This window comes from Humulus lupulus, chromosome 1 (assembly GCF_963169125.1).
Source record: "Humulus lupulus chromosome 1, drHumLupu1.1, whole genome shotgun sequence".
In the NCBI taxonomy this organism is placed as follows: Eukaryota; Viridiplantae; Streptophyta; class Magnoliopsida; order Rosales; family Cannabaceae; genus Humulus; species Humulus lupulus.
In genome coordinates this window covers 215,851,163-215,865,660 of record NC_084793.1, presented here as the reverse complement: position 1 = coordinate 215,865,660, position 14,498 = coordinate 215,851,163, and positions in this window count along the sequence as shown.

Sequence of the window (14,498 nt, the reverse complement as noted above, 5' to 3'; positions counted from 1 at the left end):
AGGCCCAGCAAGAAAACATGATATGCAGCACAAACAATAATAACATATAGTAAATTCACTAAGCATGAACTTTCACCAAATAATCTACACTAATTATTCAGCATATATTCAGAATCATGGATGAAATCAATCACTTATAACATTCATATCACATAATAATCAGGGCTGACAACTTAGGTCGCACCCTCTGTTTACCCCACTGACTCCGACCCGCTTAAACCGAGCTCAGTGCATATTAAGCTGTCCTCGGCTACCAGTGGCCAAGTCACGCTCTGTGCGCTAGTGTAACCCTTGGCACCCTTAGGTCATTGGTTCACTAATTAGCTTGCATGACATAATACCATCCTTTCAAGCATACACAATAGGGAACCCTTAGTCCCATTACAGATATTTAACCAGGTGCAGTTTTCTTACCTTTAATCTTTGCGGTTACTTATTATGAGCAACGCTCCTCAAGCACGATCCGTTCCCGAGCCTTAGCTTTTATCACCTAGCCACAACCAAGGTGAAGGATACCATCAACAAACTTAAATGAGCTTCTAGACAAACTTCTAATCTACGGAACTTTGAACTTTACCAAACATGGTAAAAGATTCAATCCTGAGCACCCTAGGTTAAATTCCCAAGCCTAGAATCTCAAAATCCCAAAATCCCTTAAGGGTCGCGGCATTAGCCATCCATGCCACGGCATGGCCCCAACTAGAGGCCTCCCAAAGCACAAAAATAGGTAAGGGTCGCGGCCCTACTTAGAGCATGTTGTGGCCCGCCCTCCTTCCTCAGCACCCATCAGCTTCGAAGGGTCGCAGCTCACCAAGAACTATGCCGCGGCCCGACCCCTACGAACCTAGAAAAACCTCCATTTTTAACTCTCAAACCTCATGCAAACTCACTCAAAACCACCCCAAATCCACAACTCAATTATCCAAAAAATTTCCACAAGATTCCAAGAACACAACCCAGCTGAAACCTAGGCTAGAAACCCATCAAAAACCCATTTCAATTACTGAAACTTTCTAACTTAAAAACACAAAACCCAGCCATGAAAACACTATAACTCAGCCATCAAACCTTAGATTAGAGCTTACCTCAGCTGCAGAACCACTTCTCTAAGGAGAATCCAAGTCGATTCCCAAGCTTTTCCACCTTAATTCTTCCCTTAACATCAAAATCACAATCACCTCATTACTCAGCCAAAAGTTCAAAGTTTCTAACTTCAAAACATAGTTTAATTCTTACCTTAGCCTTGGTTAAATGTTCCCTGGATAATCCTTAAGCTAGCCTCTGATTTCCCCTCTGAATTCCTCTGAAATCCCAGCACAAATTCCAGCAATTTTCTCCAAAATACTCAATGTTTTTCCTTAAGAGAGAAGAGGGAGAAAAGGGCTGAGAAAAGAGTCGGTCTAATTTTATGCTCTACTGTTTTCTATTTCTTTAGCCTAACCTTATCCTGTTAAATCAATCCTGAGGCTCGCGGTGCCAGAAACGTCCCCGAGGGCAATATGGTAAATTTCCCCAATATTCTCGCCTAGACTTCCTAACCTCAAATATATCTCCATATATTTATTTTCATAACCCGATAATCTAAATAACCACCTGAAACCTGAAACACCCCTCGACTTGTCCAAAGTCAAGCATTAAGCCCCGTTGTGACTTTCCCGCTATCAAACTCCCTAGGATCGCCTCAAGTCGCCTGCTGCAAATTTACCCACATAATAATGTGGTTCTCACAAGTATAACATTTAATCACATTTATACTCATATAGTCATGCAAGCATGCTTATCATGTAATCATGCACTAAATCAATAAATTCACACATAAGCCAATTATGCCCTCCTGGCACACTAATTAAGGCCCTTAAGCCATATTAGTGATTTTGGGTCGTTACAACTATCCCCTCCTACTGAGAATTTTTTCCTTGAAATTTACCTGAATAGCTTGGGATACTGATCCCGCATCGCTGTCTCTAACTCCCAGGTCGCTTCTTCAACCTTGTTGTTTCTCCACAACACTTTCACTAACGAAATTGTCTTATTCCGTAAGACTTTGTCTTTCCGATCCAAAATCTGAACTGGCCGCTCTTCATAGGATAAGTCTTTCTGTAACTCTAAGTCCTTATGTGTCGTATCTGAAACATACTTCCGCAACATGGAGACATGGAACACATCATGAACTCCAGACAGCGACGGTGGCAAGGCCAACCTATAAGCTGCCTATCCAATCCTTTCTAGAATCTCGAAAGGTCCAACAAACCGAGGGCTCAGCTTGCCCCTTACCCCAAATCTCCTCACCTCTCTCAGTGGTGAAACTCGCAGAAACACGTGGTTCTCAACCTGGAACTCCACATTCCTACGCTTAGGATCAACGTAGCTTTTTTGTCTACTCTGAGAAGCAAGAATTCTGGCTCGAATCTTCTCGATAGCCTCATTAGTCTTCTGAACCATATCTGGCCCTAGGTACCTCCTCTCACCCAACTCATCCCAATGTATGGGTGATTTGCATTTTCTCCCATATAACATCTCATAAGGGGCCACCCCAATCGTGGACTGATAACTGTTGTTATACGAGAATTAAATCAACGGTAAATACTTACTCCAAGATCCTTCGAAGTCAATCGCACACGCCTTAAGCATGTCCTCTAACACCTGAATCGTCCTCTTAGACTGTCCATCAGTCTGAGGATGAAAAGCTGTGCTAAACTTCAGCTGGGTCCCCATAGCTCTCTGTAGAGCTCCCCAAAACTTGGAGGTAAAGATAGGGTCTCGATCAGATACAATAAACTTTGGAACTCCATGGAGATGAACTATCTCCCTCACATACAACTCTGCATATTGTTCCACTGTATAGGTCGACCCCACTGGTAGAAAATGAGCTGACTTGGTGTATCTGTCCACTATCACCCACACTGAGTCACAAAGTCCCATTGCCTGGGTAATCCTCCTACAAAATCCATCGTGATGTCCTCCCACTTCCACTCTGGGATACCCAAAGGCTGAAGCAATCCCGCTGGTCGCTGATGCTCAGCCTTAACTTGCTAACATGTCAAACATCTAGCCACATACTCCACCACATCCTTCTTCATCCCGGGCCACCAATATAATGTTTGTAGATCCTGATACATATTCGTGGTACCCGGATGAAGTGAGTATGGCGTAGTGTGAGACTCATCCAGTATCTCCCGTCTGATCCCCTCATCTGCTAGAACACAAATCCTTCCCTGATATCGAAGCAAACCTGTCTCAAAAATAGAATAATCCTTAGCTGCCCCCGCTGAGACATGCTGCCTAACTTCCTGCAACCGCGCATCCACCAACTGACCCTCCTTGACCCGCTCTAGCAGAGTCGACTGCAAAGTAATGTTAGCTAACTGGCCTACCACCAGTTCTATCTTTGCTCTGGCCATCTCATCAACTAATTCTCTCAAGATCTGGGTGGAACTATACAACTGTCCTGGGCCCCTCCGGCTCAACGCATCTGCCACCACATTGGCCTTCCCAGGGTGGTAAAGGATATCACAATCATAGTCCTTAACCAGCTCCAACCAATGTCTTTGCCTCATGTTCAGATCCTTCTGAGTAAAGAAATACTTCAAACTCTTATGGTCAGTGTATATCTCGCACTTCTCCCCATACAAATAATGACGCCACACCTTCAATGAGAATACCACTGCTGCTAGTTCCAAATCATGAGTCGGATACCGCTGCTCATACTCCTTCAACTGCCGAGATGCATAGGCTATAACTTTCTCATTATGCATCAGCACGCAACCTAAACCCATCCTCGATGCATCACAATAGACCACAATCTTTCCTTCCTCTGAAGGAAGACTCAACACAGGTGCAGAAATAAGACGTCACTTCAACTCTTGAAAACTGTTCTCACACTTCTCTAACCAGACAAACTTCTGATTCTTTCTTGTCAACTCTGTCATCGGTGAAGAAATCTTTGAGAACCCCTTTACGAACCGTCTGTAATAACCGGCCAATCCAAGGAAACTTCACACTTCCGAGGCGTTCCTTGGCCTCGGCCAATCCTTTACTGCTTCTACCTTGGACGGATCCACCTTAATCCCTTCTGCACCAACTATATGCCCAAGAAAAGTTACCTTTGGCAACCAAAACTCACACTTCTTAAACTTAGTGTACAACTGATGCTCCCTTAACCTCTGTAGAACCTATCGGAGATGCTGCTCATGCTCTGCCTCTGAACTAGAGTAAACCAAGATGTCGTCGATGAAGACAATGACGAACTGATCCAAGAAATCCTTGAATACCTTGCTCATCAGATCCATAAAAGCTGTCGGGGCATTGGTCAGACCAAAAGACATGACCAAAAACTCATAATGCCCATACCGTGTCTGAAAGGCCATCTTCGGTATATCCTTATCTTTGATCCTCGGCTGGTGATAACCAGATCGAAGATCAATCTTTGAGAACACCATCTTTCCCTGCAGTTGATCGAACAAGTCATCAATCCTTGGTAGAGGGTACTTATTCTTAATAGTCAACTTGTTCAATTCTCTATAATCTATACACATCCTCAAAGTCCCATCCTTCTTCTTAACAAACAACACTGGAGCGCCCCATGGAGAATAACTAGGCCTGATGAATCCCAAATCCAGAAGTTCTTCCAACTGTATCTTCAATTCCTTCAACTCTGCTGGTGCCATCCTATATGGTGTCCTTGATACTGGTTCTGTCCCCGGTGCTAACTCAATCTCAAATTGAATCCCCCTGCGTGGCGGCAACCCTGGTAAATCCTCAGGAAATACATCTAAGAATTCACACACCAATCTGGTCTCTCCTGACCCTACCGGCATAACCCTAGTGGTATCCACCACGCTAGCCAGAAAGCCTATGCATCCCCCCGCAACAAGTCTCTGGCTCTCAACGCTGAAATCATGGGTACGCGGGGTCCACATACTGCACCCACAAAGACAAAAGGATCCTCGCCCTCAAGCTCAAAAGTAACCATCTTCTTCCTGCAGTCAATGGTAGCCCCATATCTGGCTAACCAATCCATCCCCAAAATCATATCAAAATCCTCCATATCTAACTCAATCAGATCCACCAAAAGTTCCCTACTATCAACCATCACTGGCAGTGCCCTAATCCACCTCCTAGAAACTTCCAGTTCCCCTGTAGGCAATAAAGTCCCAAACCCTGCAATCCGATACTCACTAGGTCTACACAATCTATCAATCACTCTACTAGAAACAAAGGAATGTGTAGCACCAGAATCACTCAATACAATAAAAGGAGTGCCAGCACTAAAAAGCTGACCTGTCACTACCGAGGGACTAGCCTCTGCCTGAGTCAAGGTGAATACTCGAGCTGGAGTCAAGCAATCCACATTCCCTGCTTCTCCTTTCTTCATCGTCGGGTAGTCTTTCCTGAGATGCCCTACTACTCAACACACAAAGCATGCCTTGGCCCAACACTCGCCCAGATGGCGTCTTCTACACCTCAGGCACTCCGGATAGATCCACCATGCCTTGCCTCCACCCTAACGGCCACCCTGACCACCCCGACCCCTCCTATCAGGACCAGCAGCAGTCGAAGTGTCAGGAGCCTTTCTCTTGAAGTCACCGGGGCCTCCGCCCCTACCTGTCCCTGAGTAAGGAGGCACCACTTTGCGGCCCTCATGCCTCACTGCGCTTTCCCTCCATATCTTGTTCTCCGCTTCCTCAGTGGTAAGAGCCTTCTCAACGGCCTGGGCATAAGTTGTTCCTCCAGGTACCGTTGTGATCCTGACATCCCGGGCTATCATAGCATTAACCCCCTGATAAAACGATCTTGCCTAGCAGCATCAGTAGACACAAGATCTGGTGCAAACTTCGCAAGCCTATCAAATTTTAGGGCATATTCAGTAACAGTCATATTGCCCTGCACCAGACTCACGAACTCATTGACCTTTGCTGCCCTGATGGAAACATTGTAGTACTTCTGACTGAACAAGTCTCTGAAACCTTCCTAACTCAATGTAGTAACATCCCTGGTCTGCGATGCCACTTCCCACCAGATGCGGGCATCCTCTCTCAACATATAAGTTGAACAGGCCACTCTATCATGCCCCTCTACTCTCATGAAATCCAGAATCGTAGTAATCATGGTTAGCCATTGCTCGGCTTTCAATGGATCCGGTCCACCCTCAAAGATTGGGGGTTGCTGCTTCCTGAACCGCTCATATAACGGCTCCCATCTATTTCCAACCTCCCCTGACTGTACAACTGGTACCACTGCAGGTGGTACAATAAGGGCAGCACTCCCTGATGGAGCTTGTTGTCGCAGAATACGGATCTGCTCATCCTGACTCTGCAATCGAGCCTGCATATCTGCCATTAACTGCTTCCAGTTCTCAGGGACTGGCGGAGGAATCTGGCCCTGGTCATCACCCCCGGTCCCAGACCTAGTGCCGGCTAGTCGCATAGATTTTCTTAGACGCATAGCTATCCAAGTCAATCTGCAAATAACGACTCGGCAGTCAGACCATGATGACAGGGTAAAAACTTCCCCAAGATCAACCAATAGAACATAACCAATCACAAACAATCAACATATAAGCATCCATCCTCATGCAATGGCTGATAATAAGCACGCCTCTAATCTCATTACACAATAGCTATAAAACAAGCATTCATCCATGCACAATATACAATTAATCACCCAAATATTCAAGTACATGCACGGTGATGCTAATAAGCATGCCTCAATATTCACACACAACAGTCAAGGGCCAGGCCCTATCATTATCTCATGCTTCCTATTAATCCAATAAATAACAGCATTCATAACTCATTTCAGGCACATAAGCACATAAACACATATACACATTACCGAACCCTGATTTGAGCTTGTCTCTAGTAGCAAATGTACATGTCCAGCCTGTCTTCAAGAACCCTTAAACCTAGGACGCTCTGATACCAAGTTGCAACGCCCTGGATAGCCAAGAGCGCTACACTATGTAATTATAAAGGTGCAAGACTTGCTAATCAAGTCATTAATTTAAAAACGTGTCACTAAACATGTACGAGCTAGTGTTAAAAAGGTTTTGGTCTCAAAAGTTTCATTTTATATAATTAAGCAGTTATTTACACGGGATCCCAAAAGAAACAGAGTTTAAAAGTTGGATTACAGACTCCCAAAATAATACATACAACTGTCAGCCATACTAAGGCAAAATGGACAATTTCTGGATCTCGCGTCCCTGCCTAAATCTCAACCGTGGCGACTGAGCAACTGGCCATGTACATTCCGCTCGCAAAGCTCTCCAAATCAAGGCTGATCAAGCTAGCCCTTGCCTTTACCTGCACCACGTAGAACCCGTGAGCTTAGGCCCAGCAAGAAAACATGATATGCAACACAAACAATAATAACAGATAGTAAATTCACTAAGCATGAACTTTCACCAAATAATCCACATTAATTATTCAGCATATATTCAGAATCATGGATGCAATCAATCACTTATAACATTCATATCACATAATAATCAAGGCCGACAACTTAGGCCGCACCCTCTGTTTACCCCACTGACTCCGGCCCGCTTAAACCGAGCTCAGTGCATATTAAGTTGTCCTCGGCTACCAGTGGCCAAGCCGCGCCCTGTGCGCTAGTGTAACCCTTGGCACCCTTAGGCCGTTGGTTCACTAATTAGATTGCATGGCATAATACCATCCTTTCAAGCATACACAATAGAGAACCCTTAGTCCCATTACAGATATTCAACCAGGTGCAGTTTTCTTACCTTTAATCTTTGCGGTTACTTATTATGAGCAACGCTCCTCAAGCACGATCTGTTCCCGAGCCTTAGCTTTTATCACCTAGCCACAATCAAGGTGAAGGATACCATCAACAAACTTAAATGAGCTTCTAGACAAAGTTCTAATCTCCGAAACATTGAACTTTACCAAACATGGTAAAAGATTCAATCCCGAGCACCCTAGGTTAAATTCCTAAGCCTAGAATCTCAAAATCCCTTAAGGGTCGCGGCATTAGCCATCCATGCCACGGCATGGCCCCAACCAGAGGCCTCCCAAAGCACAAAAATAGGTAAGGGTCGCAGCCCTACTTAGACCATGTCGTGGCCCGCCCTCCTTCCTCAGCACCCATCAGCTTCGAAGGGTCGCAGCTCACCAAGAACTATGTCGCGGCCCGACCCCTTCGAACCCAAAAAACCTCCATTTTTAACTCTCAAACCTCATGCAAACTCACTCAAAACCACCCCAAATCCACAACTCAATTATCCAAAAAATTCCCACAAGATTCCAAGAACACAACCCAGCTGAAACCTAGGCTAGAAACCCATCAAAAACCCATTTCAATTACTGAAACTTTCTAACTTAAAAACACAAAACCCAGCCATGAAAACACTATAACTCAACCATCAAACCTTAGATTAGAGCTTACCTCTGTAATGCCCTGAATTTCCTGATAAGGGTTAGGACCTTGATTAGGAGGCCGGGAGGGCCATAATTGAGTTATGATGCTACTTAATGATCATATGCATGTTTATGTGAATTATATTCTTATATGATGATAAATGCATGCATATGGGAGTATTTATAATTATAAGGGTATTTTAGTAATTTGGTCGATGTGGGCGTAATTGTGTATTTTGGGTGCATGCTTGTGATTAATTAATATAGCCACATTATAAGGTGGATTGGCTCGAGCTATTCGACATGAGACGATCATGAGATGTAGGTGCTCGGTCTAGTCATAACGGGTTTAAGTTCGAGGCTCGGGGTGAATTTAATGATTAGAGCATTACCGGGAATTAAAGGGTAATGGGATTTGGATTATTGGTGTTTGAGGTTATTGAGAATAGCGGGAGTTGGAGGGTGTTAATTGTGATTAATGAAATAGGTGCGAAAGGACGGTTTTGCCCTTGGTGGCTGTTAAGGTTTTATTTTAGACCTAAGGGTATTTAGGTCCTTTCCCCTCAAAGGATATATATTAGCCATTAAGATCTGGTGGGATAATGCAGCCAGAAGAGAGTTGAGGAGGACGGGACCTCCATTTATGGGTTCAAGCAGGGGCGAAGGCCCAAGTGATCAAAAGAGGAAGGCTCCTGATACCTTTCCAGCTCCAGGTCCTGATAGGCGACCACATGGTATTTCAATGGGCCGCTAGGGTGGCAGTGAGGCCTAGAGGACTTATCCAGAGTGCCCTAGGTGCAAGAGGCACCATATGGGAGAGTGTAGGGCAAAGGCTTGCTTCTTATGTTGGGCAGTGGGGCATTTCAAGAAAGATTGCCCAAAGGCAAGAAGGGAAGAACCCAGAAAGGCGGACAGCTCAGCCCCATCTTGAGTGTACGCATTGACTCAGGCAGAAGTTGAGGCTTCACCCTCAGTAGTTACATGTTAGCTTTTTAGTGCTGGAACCCCTTATACTGTTTTGATTGATTCTGGTACTACACATTCTTTTGTCGTTAGTAGAATATGTTGTGGGGTTAGGAACCTTGTTACCCACTGGGGAGTTAGTAGTATCCAAAAGATGGGTCAAATCACTGCTAGTGACAGTAGAGGGCGGAGAATTGTCAATTGATTTGATAAAGTTAGTTATGACTGACTTTGACATGATTCTGGATATGGATTGGTTAGTGAAGTATGGGGCAACCATAGATTGCAAAAGGAAGATGGTAACCTTTGAGCCTGAAGGTGAGGATCATGTTGTATTTGTTGGCACTGTGCATGGACCTCGTATACCTATGATATCTGTTCTGAGGGCTAGAGATCTATTACAAGGAGGTTGCATAGGATTCTTAGCCAGTGTGTTTGATACCACTCAGACCATGCCAGTGGAACCAGAGGAGACCAGAATAGTTTTTGAGTTTCTGGATGTGTTTCCAGAAGATCTACCAGGGTTGCCACCACACAGAGAGATTGAATTTGTGATAGAACTGGCACCAGGAATGGAGCCAGTGTCTAGAACACCTTACAAAATGGCCCCAACAGAGTTAAAAGAGCTAAAAGTACAGCTATAGGAGCTGTTAGACTTAGGTTTTATCAAACCTAGTTTCTCACCGTGGGGTGCACTAGTTCTGTTTGTGAAAAAGAAAGATGGTTCTCTGAGGATGTGTATTGATTATAGAAACCTAAATAAGTTAACAATCAAGAAAAAGTATCCTCTACCAAGGATAGATGATATGTTTGATCAGTTGCAAGGTAAAAAGGTATTCTCAAAGATAGACCTTCGATCTAGTTATCATCATCTGAGGGTCAAGGAGGGAGATATACCGAAGACTGCTTTTCACACTAGATATGGGCATTATGAGTTCTTAGTTATGTTCTTTGGATTGACTAATGCCCCAACTGCTTTTATGGATTTGATGAACAGGGTGTTCAAGGATTATTTGGACCAGTTTGTGATGGTCTTCATCGATGATATTCTAGTTTATTCTCAGTCAGAGTCAGAACATGAGCATCATCTGAGGTTGGTTCTACAAAGACTGAGGGAACACGGATTGTTTGCAAAATTCAAGAAATGTGAATTCTGGTTATCTCAGGTAACTTTCCTTGGGCACATTGTCAGTAAGGAGGGGATTAAGGTGGATCCAGCCAAGATTGAGGCGGCTAGGATTGGCCAAGGTCAAAGAATGCTTCGGAAGTTAGAAGTTTCCTAGGATTGGCAAAATATTATAGACGTTTTGTGGAAGGGTTCTCAAAGATTGTCACTTCATTGACTGAGCTGACACGCAAGAATCAGAAGTTTGTGTGGTCAGAAAGGTGTGAGAACAACTTCCAGGAACTGAAGCAAAGGTTGATTACAACTCCAGTTCTGAGTCTTCCAACAGATCAGGAGAAGTTTGTGATATACTATGATGCCTCACATCATGGTTTGGTTGTGTTTTGATGCAGTCAGGGAAGATGATTTCTTATGCCTTACGTTAGCTGAAGGAGTATGAACAGAGATTTCCCACTCATGATTTAGAATTAGCGGATGTGGTCTTTGCATTAAAGGTATGGAGACATTACCTTTATGGGGAGAAGTGTGAGATTTATACTAACCACAAGAGTCTGAAGTACTTCTTCACCCAGAAAGATCTAAACATGAGACAAAGGCATTGCTGAGTTAGTAAAAGATTATGATTATGAGATTTTGTATCATCCAGGAAAGGCCAACGTAGTAGCAGATTCTTTAAGCCGAAAGGGTCCGAGTTAGATTTTCAATGCGAGGCTGATATCCAGAGAATTAGCAGAGGATATGACCAGAGCTGGTATAGAGTTACTGGTGGGCCAGTTGGCCAACATTATGCTACAGTCTACGCTATTGGAGAGAATCAAGGAAGGTCAGTTGGGTGATCCACAACTGATCAAGATTAGAGAGGATGTTCTGGCTGGAGTGTCCAAAGATTATTTAGTGTCAGACCTGGGCTTGTTGATATATAAAGGCCGAATATGTGTTCCGTTAGACACTGTTATGAAGTGGGAGATTCTGGATGAATCTCATACTACTCCTTACTCATTGCATCCAGGCACCACAAAGATGTATCAGGATGTAAGATCAATGTATTGGTGGCCTGGGATGAAGAGGGATGTAGTAGAGTATGTGGCTAAGTGCTTGACATGTCAACAGGTTAAGGCTGAGCATTAGAGGCCAACAGGGTTATTGCAGCCTCTAGACATTCCAGAGTGGAAATGGGAGGACATCATGATGGATTTCATGGTGGGGTTACCCAGGACTGTAGGTCAACATGAGTCAATATGGGTTATTGTGGATCGCTATACTAAGTTAGCTCACTTCTTACCAGTGAGGACAACTTTTACAGTTGACCAGTATGTAGATCTCTATATGAAAGAGATTGTGCGCCTCCATGGAGCACCGAGGTCGATCGTGTTAGATCGGGACCCCACTTTCACTTCCAAGTTCTTGGGAAGTTTGCAGAAGGTCATGGGAACACAGTTAAAGTTTAGTACTGCTTATCATCCTCAGACAGATGGACAATCTGAGAGGGCAATTCAGATATTAGAAGACATGCTGGGAGCATGACTGCTGGACTTTGGTGGGTCCTGGAGTAAGTATCTACCTTTGATAGAGTTTTCCTACAACAACAACTATCAGTCAACCATTGGGGTGGCACCTTATGAGATGTTGTATGGTAGGAAGTTCAGATCTCCCATTCATTGGGATGAGATAGGAGAAAGGAGATACATGGGTCCTGAGGCAATTTAGAGGACCAATGAGGCCATTGAGAAGATTAGAGCTCGGATGCTTGCTTCTCAAAGTAGAAAGAAAAGTTATGCAGATCCCAAACGCAGGAACGTAGAGTTCCAAGTGGGAGACTATGTTTTCCTTAGAATCTCGCCATGGAAAGGGTTGAGAAGATTTGGGAAGAAGGGAAAGTTGAGCCCTAGATTTGTAGGTCCATTTGAGATCCTAGAGAGGATTGGTCAAGTGGCCTATATGTTGGCCTTACCACCGGCATTGTCGCCTGTGCATAACGTATTTCATGTTTCAGCTCTTCGAAGGTATGTATCAGATGTGACTCATGTTTTGAGTTACGAGGATCTGGATCTTGAGGCAAATCTCTCCTCAAGGAACAGTCAGTCCAGATACTAGACAAAAAGGACAAGGTCCTGAGGAATAAAACTATACATTTGGTTAAGGTATAATGGAGGAACAGCAAGGTCGAGGAAGCGACCTGGGAGCTAGAGTCAGAGAAGCAGAGTCAATATCTAGAGTTGTTCAGGTAAATTTCGAGGACGAAATTTCTGTAAGGAGGGGATAGTTGTAATGTCCCAAATTTCCTAATGTGGTTTATGACTGGATTAGGGGGCCAGGAGGGCCATAATTGTTTTATTATGCAATTATGCGATTAAATGCATGATTATATGATGATATAATGATAATTTCATATATGTATATTTATGTGCATGTTTATGATTTATGGATGAGACCACATTATAATGTGGATATGTTCGAGCTATTCGACATAAGACAATCTTAGGTTGCAAGTTAACGGGATTAATTTCCAGGCTTGGGGTAAGTTTGGGGGTAATTTGATGTTTAGTACATTAATGGGAATGAATGGGTAATGGAATATGATTTAATTATTATTTGAGAATATTGGGAATAACGGGAATTGGAGGACGTTAATTATAATTAGCGGGATAAGTGGAAAATGATTGTTTTTCCCTTGGGTGGCTGTATAGGAATTAATTGGGCTTAGGGGCATTTTGGTCTTTTGACCATGGGATATGTTTAAACTTAGAGGGCTGTAGAAGGTTAAGGTTTAAGGCAAAAATAGAGCAGCTTGTTTTTCTCTCTCATGATCATCTTTCTCTCTCTCTCTCTCGGGTTGTGATTATTGGAGCAAACTTGAGGATTCAAGCTAGGAGATCAAGGTTTGGAGACTTGGCACCTTAGTTCAACCATTGAAGGGGATTCAATTATGTGTTAAGTTAAGGTTTTCAACTTAAGTTTAAGGCTTTTGCTCTGTTTTAAGGTTATGTTTAAGTTTTGAATATTGATTGTAGAAGCGGTTATATATTGTGGTTTTAACTGTTATAAAGCTTAGGTTTTGTTGGTTGAATGATGGATATGTTGTGGTAATGTTTGGCTGTGATTGTGGGATTAATTTGTTGAGGTTTGGACTGGGTTTAAATTGAGAAAAAGGCAGGGGAGCTGGGTTCGCAGGGTCAAGTCGCGACCGAGTTCATGCAAGTCGCGACTTGAACCCATTCCAGAGCCTCCCCTGGGCTTTGTCTAGCAAGCGCGTCACGACCCACTAGGTTAAGTCGCGGCCTGCCCCTGGTACCCCAGATAGAGGCTCTCTGTCTTGGGGGCGCACCGCAACCCACTGGGTTAATCATCTATTCAGAGAGTGACTTATTAATCATCTATCCAGAGAGTGACTCATTACTCACCTATCTAATTAGGGTGCGGAGCCCCAGAGTGTGACTCACTATCTGATTACGGCTGCAAGCCCCAGAATGATTACCAGAATCATTTATTGATATTACATACATGCAGTAATAAGTTTTCTTGCTGAGACTTGGCTCGATGGTGCTATGTGGTGCAAGTAAAGGGAAAGAAAAGCTCACCCAGCCTTGAGTGGAGAGCTTAGGTGGTGATGTGTACATATGCTAGGTGGTGATGTGTACATATGTGGCCACTTGACCACCACAGCCATGGTGTTTCTCGGAGGAACTAGGGGTTAACCCTATTTTTGCCGCTTAGGTCGGCGTGTTGTAATTTTTATACTGTAATGACCATTTTGGATTGTAAACACTTTTATGGACCCATGTATAGTTTAATGTTTTAAATATAATATATACATTCCTTTTGATCGAGATTTTCACCCTAGCCTATTAATGACACCTGGATGCACGTCTATAACCAAATGACTTGTTTAGCTAGTTAAGCACTGTTTAAAGTCCATAGTAACGATCTTGGAGTAGCCAAGACGTCACACAAAAGTTATCCATACTCTTCATTTCTTTTTGCAATTCTTGCTTTTCTTGTCACTAGAATTGGAGTTGTTGCTCCTGCAATTG